The sequence below is a fragment of the Ornithorhynchus anatinus genome, chromosome 4 (genome assembly GCF_004115215.2).
Source record: "Ornithorhynchus anatinus isolate Pmale09 chromosome 4, mOrnAna1.pri.v4, whole genome shotgun sequence".
Taxonomy (NCBI): Eukaryota; Metazoa; Chordata; class Mammalia; order Monotremata; family Ornithorhynchidae; genus Ornithorhynchus; species Ornithorhynchus anatinus.
Window position 1 is genome coordinate 98,129,537 of NC_041731.1, and position 5,950 is coordinate 98,135,486.

A 5,950-nucleotide genomic window follows, 5' to 3' on the forward strand; every position below is an offset into this window, starting at 1 on the left:
ATAAATACGATGGACTGACTGAGTGTGTTTGGAACCAAGTCAGAGGCCTGTGCTCTGTCTAAGCACCAGCCAGTCTGTGGAGCTTGCAGAATCTGACAATGTGGGCTGGGTCAAGCCCGGTCCAAGCAGAATCAGCAGGGTTCAGCACGGACTGAGGCTGTCTCCGTCTTTACTCATTTCCTCCTCCCTCCTTCTTCTAAAATGTCCAGTCCCAAGGTGGCACGGTGGGGAAGGCGGTACTATTATCTTCTATCTACACCGGTGCTTAGCACAGTGCTTGAAACATAGTAAGCATTTAAGAAATACCCCAATTATTATTATTGAAACTGCCATGGTTAATATATCTCCACAGTGAGTCCTAGGCCTCCATCCAGCCCCGAGCCAGATTCAGACACCATGGTTTGGGCTCAGCTTGGCCAGAGTCAGGGAAGAGTGGGATTGGGTTGGGACCCCAAATTTAAATCTGGAGGACCCAGCCCTGAGGGAGCATAAACTGAGTTCTAATCCCAGCCCTGCCACTAATCCTGACTCTGCCACTCATCTGCTGTGTGACCTTGGGCAAGTCACTTCACTTCTCTGTGCCTCAGTTACCTCATCTATCAAATAGGGATTGAGAGTGTGAGCCCCACAGGGGACAGGGTCTGTGCCCAATTCGATTTGCTTGTATCCACCCCAGTACTTAGTACAGGACCTGGCACATAGTAGGCACTCAACAAATACCAGAAGTCGTAGTGGTGGAAAACACAATTATCCTCCCTATCTCATAAACTGATAACCTCGGCATTACTATCAACTCATCTCTCTCATTCAACCAGTGTATTTAATCTGTCACCAAATCAGGCCAGTTCTTCCTTGACAACATTGCTAAAACCCACCCTTTCCTCTCCATCTAAACTACTATGTTGATCCAAGCACTTATCATATCCTGCCTTGACTACTACATCAGCCTCTTCCCTGTTCTCCCTACTTCCTGTATCTCCCCACTCCATCCCTTACTTCACTTGGCAGTCCAGATCAGTTTTCTGAAAAAAGCATTCAGTCCAATATCTCCCTACTCCTCAAGACCCTTCCAGTGTTTGCCCATCTGCCAGCACATCAAACAAAAACTCCTTACCACTGACTTTAAAGCACTCATTCAGCTCACCTCCCTCCTACCTTACATCACTGATTTCCCACTACATTCTACCCCTCACATTTCAATCCTCCAATGCTAATCTTCTCACTGTTCCTCAGTCTCATCTATCTCACCTGCCGACTCTTTAGCCACGCCTCCCTCGGGCCTGTAAATCCCTCCTTCTCCATATACAACAGACGACCGGTCTCCCCAACTTCAAAGCCTTATTAAAATCTTATCTCCTTCAAGAAGCCTTTCTTGATTACGCCTTCTTTTCCCTCCTTCCTCTCCCTTCTGCATCACTTATGCATTTGGATCAGTACCCTTTAAGCACTTGATATTTACTTTCCCCTCAGCCCCCCAGCACTTATATACTTATTAGTAATTTCCTTATTTGGGTTAATTTCTATCTCCCCTTATAGTACCTAAGTTTCTGGTGAGCAGTGAGTGTGTCTACAACTCTCTTGTATTGTTCTCACCCAAGTTGTAGTGCACTCTCCCAGAGTATGGTGCTCTGCACATAGTAAATCCTCAATAAATACCAGTGATTGATTCAGGTTTTAATCCCAGCTCTGCGACTCACCTGCTGTGACCCGGCAAAATCGACTTCTCTGCATCTGTTTCCCCATCTAAAAAATGGACATTAAATATCTGTCTCCTTCTACCTTAGATTGTGATCCCCTTTGAGACAGGGACAGTGTCTGATCTGATTATATTGTATCTAGGCCAGCAACTGCCCCTCTCAGATTCACATCTGGAGAGTTTCCAGTCCTCTACCAGTCTTGACTACGAGAGGGAGAGTCAAGCAGAAGCATATTCATTCCATTCCTAGCTTGGGCAGTGGCTAGAGAATAAAAGGCAATCTGTTACAAGTCAAAATTCCCCTGTAATAGTAATAATAATGTTGGTATTTGTGAAGCGCTTACTATGTGCAGAGCACTGTTCTAAGCGCTGGGGTAGATACAGGGTAATCAGGTTGTCCCACATGAGACTCACAGTTGATCCCCATTTTACAGATGAGGGAACTGAGGCACAGAGAAGTTAAGTGACTTGCCCACAGTTACACAGCTGACAAGTGGCAGAGCCGGGATTCGAACCCATGAACTCTGACTCCCAAGCCCGGGCTCTTTCCACTGAGCCATGCTGCCTGTACTGGGCAGCAGCAGCATGGGAGAGAGTCTAGGGCAGAAATTCAAGTTTACTTCATGGAAGGAGGCAGTGGTAAAACATTTCCATATTTTTCCCAAGAAAACTTTATGGATCTACTATCGGAATGATTGCAGAAGGAGGTAGGGCATTCTGGGGCAGATGTGTCCATGGCGTCGCTATGGGTTGGAGACGACTCATTGGCATAAAACAGGACAGCCCAGCAATTAGCATAGTGTTTTACCACAAAGTAAGTGCTAACCTAATACCAAATTATTATTATTATTGGTAACACATTCATGACTTCACTCTGACCAGAAATCAGATCATGTGTGGCTAGTGAGAAAGAATGAGACTTGAACTCACAAATATGTCTCTCTCGCTAAACAGCATGAGAAGCAGTGTGGCCTAATGGAAAGAGCATGGGTCTGGGAGTCAGAGGACATGGTTTCTAATCTTGGATCCACCACTTGCCTGCTGTGTGACCTTGGATAAGTCTCTTAATGATTCTGTGCCCCAGTTACTTAATCTATAAAATGGGGATTAAATCCTACTCCCCCAACCCTACTTAGACTGTGAGCCCCAAGTGGGACAGAGAATATGTATAACCTAATTATCTTGTATCTATCCCACCACTTAGTACATTACCCGGAATAGAATAAATGCTTAACAAGTACCATTTAAAAATCAAATAGTGATCCAGGCTTGAGCCAGAACTTAGCCCTAGCTATTCAGTCTCTTCAGGTTCATGTCTATCTACTCTGTTGCACTGTACTCTCCCAAGGGCTTGGTAGGGGGTTCGGCACAGAGTAAGTGTTTAATAAGTACACTGATTGATGAACTGATTCATCTACTTGGGTAGGGGTTGGGAGGAGGGATGTGGTGCTTCTGCATGAGCTTAAAGTATGTAACTAGATTTGGTGTGAAGATGTGTGTCTGTTTATTGTTATATTGTACTCTTTCAAGTGTTTATTAGTGCTCTGCGCACAGTAAGTGCTCAATGAACATGACTGAATGAACGAATGCATAGATGAGAGGGTTGGGAGTGAGGGTTACACTAATAAAGGTAGAACAAAACTCAAAGCTACAAAATGTTTTGAAGGATTTTTCCAACTTGCTCTAAAACTTCAATCAATCAATAGTATTTATTGAGTGTTGACTGTGTGCAGAGCACTCTGGACTAAGAGCTTAGAAGAGGATAAGAGAATTAATAGTTATGATCCCTGCCCTCAAGGAGCTAATGATCTAGTATGGGAGATTTCACCATTCAGGAACTCATAAAATCCTTTCTTGTCTTATGCCTTCGAGTCATTTCCAACTCTTAGCGACACCACGGACACATCTCTCTCAGAACGCCCCAGTCTCCATCTGCAATCATTCTGGTAGTGTATCCGTAGAGTTTTCTTTGTAAAAATACAGGAGTGGTTTACCATGTCGCTATAAACTGGAGTCTCCGCCCTCTACTCTCTCCCCTGCCGCTGCTGCCCATGGTGAGTTTTGACTTGTAGCAGATTACCTTCCACTCGCTAGCCACTGCCCAAGCTAGGAATGGAATGGTTAGGCCTCTACTTGACTCTCCCTCCCATAGCCAAGACTGGTAGAGTACTGGAAATTCTCTGGGTGCGACCCTGAGAGGGAACTCATAAAATACCCAAGTAGTTTTCTGCTTTGGCAAAGCAAAAACATATCTTCTTTCTTCACACACATATCCACATCTATTTTTTAGTTTAGTTGGTATTTATAAAGCACTTGCTATGTGCCAGGCACCAAACTAAACAATGGGGTAGATGCAAGATGAATGGCACAGTCCCTGTCTCAGATAGGGCTCACAGTCTTAATACCCATTTTACAGAAGGGTAACAGCGGCACGGAGAAGTTAAATGACTTGCCCAAGGTCACACAGCAGACAAGTGATGTAACTAGGGTTAGAACCCAGGTCCTCTTACACCCAGGCCTGTGCTCTCTCCACTAGGCCACTGCTTCTCAGTCCCGTCCAACTCTTATGAACCAACAGCAAAATCTAAGCCGTGCAAGAAACGCAGAGCTAGCAGATGAAACCCAGAAAATGAAAGGTACAGACCCTGAAATTTGGTGGTGAGTAGGAACCCAGAGCTAGATTCTAATTCTAAAGAATTCTGAGAGAGCTTCCTCCCAAGGCTTCATAAGAGGAAAATTCAAACCTATAAAATATTTCCCAGGAAATTAGACCTGATTATTGGATTTCAAAAGGGATCACAGATAGGAAGAATCAGAAAGTTACTGAAAGTCAGTTGTCACCTAAGAATGAGGAATTCTTAATCAAAGTGGATTTCCCTAATTTTTTGTTTGGACACATTTTTACATGGAGGAATTTATGGTTTCTGTGACTAATATTTTCTGCCCTGTGTTCTTCTCAGTTTAAGATAACATTTTCACTTATCGTTTTGTTGTCATCCAATATTAGAACTTGAAAGATTTAGAATTGCTATTGTTCTACCTAACTGTAAATAATCTACTGGAAATCGCTGCTCCAGGGGATTCCAACTGTCTTATTACCTAGAAGGTGTTTGATACTCAGTTGCTGGATCATGGCAGCGAGGCTGAGTTCCTGCTCTGAAAGTCAAACCAAATTTAAGAAGTCAGAGACACTGTCTTCTATGTAAAGGTGTGTAATGGACACATCTTAATCAATTAATCAATCAATCAATGGTATTTACTGAGTGCAGAGCACTGTTCTAAATGCTTGGGAAAGTACAATATAACAGGATTGATAGATACATTCACCACCCACAAGGAGCTTACAGTCAAGAGGGGGATATGTTTCCAAAATATGAACCAAAAGTTTGCATATGGAAGCTAGGAACAACTCTCCCAGAATTCAGACAGGCAGTTTGTGTTGATCTAGTTGTCAGGAAATATTCCCAAGGATATTAAGGAAAATCAGGATAATTTATTCCACCAACAGGAAGTCAAATTATGAAATTAAAAAGAAAGTTAAAGGTCAGAAAACTAGAAAAAAAGTTCAAGTGAAGGGAAATCTCAACTTTGAGCAATTTGGGTTTTGAAAAGAACTACACTTCCTTGAGGGATAGCTCCTATCATTTCCCTGGGCCTCATATTTAAGGGATTACACTTTCTATAAATCCAAGCAGGGTTTATTGAGTATGAACGTGTGCAGAGCACTATCCTAGATATTTGAGAGCATATAGTACAAAAAGAAAACACAGTCCCTGTGCTTGAGGAGGTTGTAATCTTGAACTCAAAGGACCAAGAATTTAGCTTTTTAGGATTTGTTTTTTAAGTGTTTATCTGCTGCTGGATTTCACCACTAGCTCCTGTTCTTAGACTAAACTCCCACTGTACTTCATGCACTTCCAAGCCCAGAGATGTCAATCAATCAATGTCAATCAACCAAATCGCCTCTAGACTGTAAGCTCATTGTGGGCAGGGACCGTGTCTGTTTATTGTTGAATTGTACTCTCCCAAGCACTTAGTACACTGCTCCGCACAAAGTAAGCACTCAAGACATACGAATGAATAAAAGAATGAATCAGTGGTATTTATTGAGCACTTAGTGTATACTAAGCCCATGGGAGAGTACACTACAACAGTACAAAAGAGTTAGTAGATTTGTTCCTAGCCCACAGGAGCTTACAGTCTAGAAAGGGACACAGACATTAAAATAAATAACTGATGCACATAAGTGCTGTG

At 42.9% G+C, this 5,950-nt stretch overlaps 2 non-coding genes across 2 annotated transcripts; one reads left to right on the forward strand and one right to left on the reverse strand.

The window, feature by feature from the left end:
- Positions 1-1,850: 1,850 nt before the first annotated feature.
- On the forward strand, positions 1,851-1,988 carry LOC114811884. Its single transcript, XR_003759580.1, has one exon. It is a non-coding gene; the product is annotated as a small nucleolar RNA SNORA7 (small nucleolar RNA).
- A 1,772-nt stretch (positions 1,989-3,760) lies between these two features.
- Positions 3,761-3,898, reverse strand: LOC114811865. The gene has a single exon (XR_003759561.1). It is a non-coding gene; the product is annotated as a small nucleolar RNA SNORA7 (small nucleolar RNA).
- Positions 3,899-5,950: the final 2,052 nt, after the last annotated feature.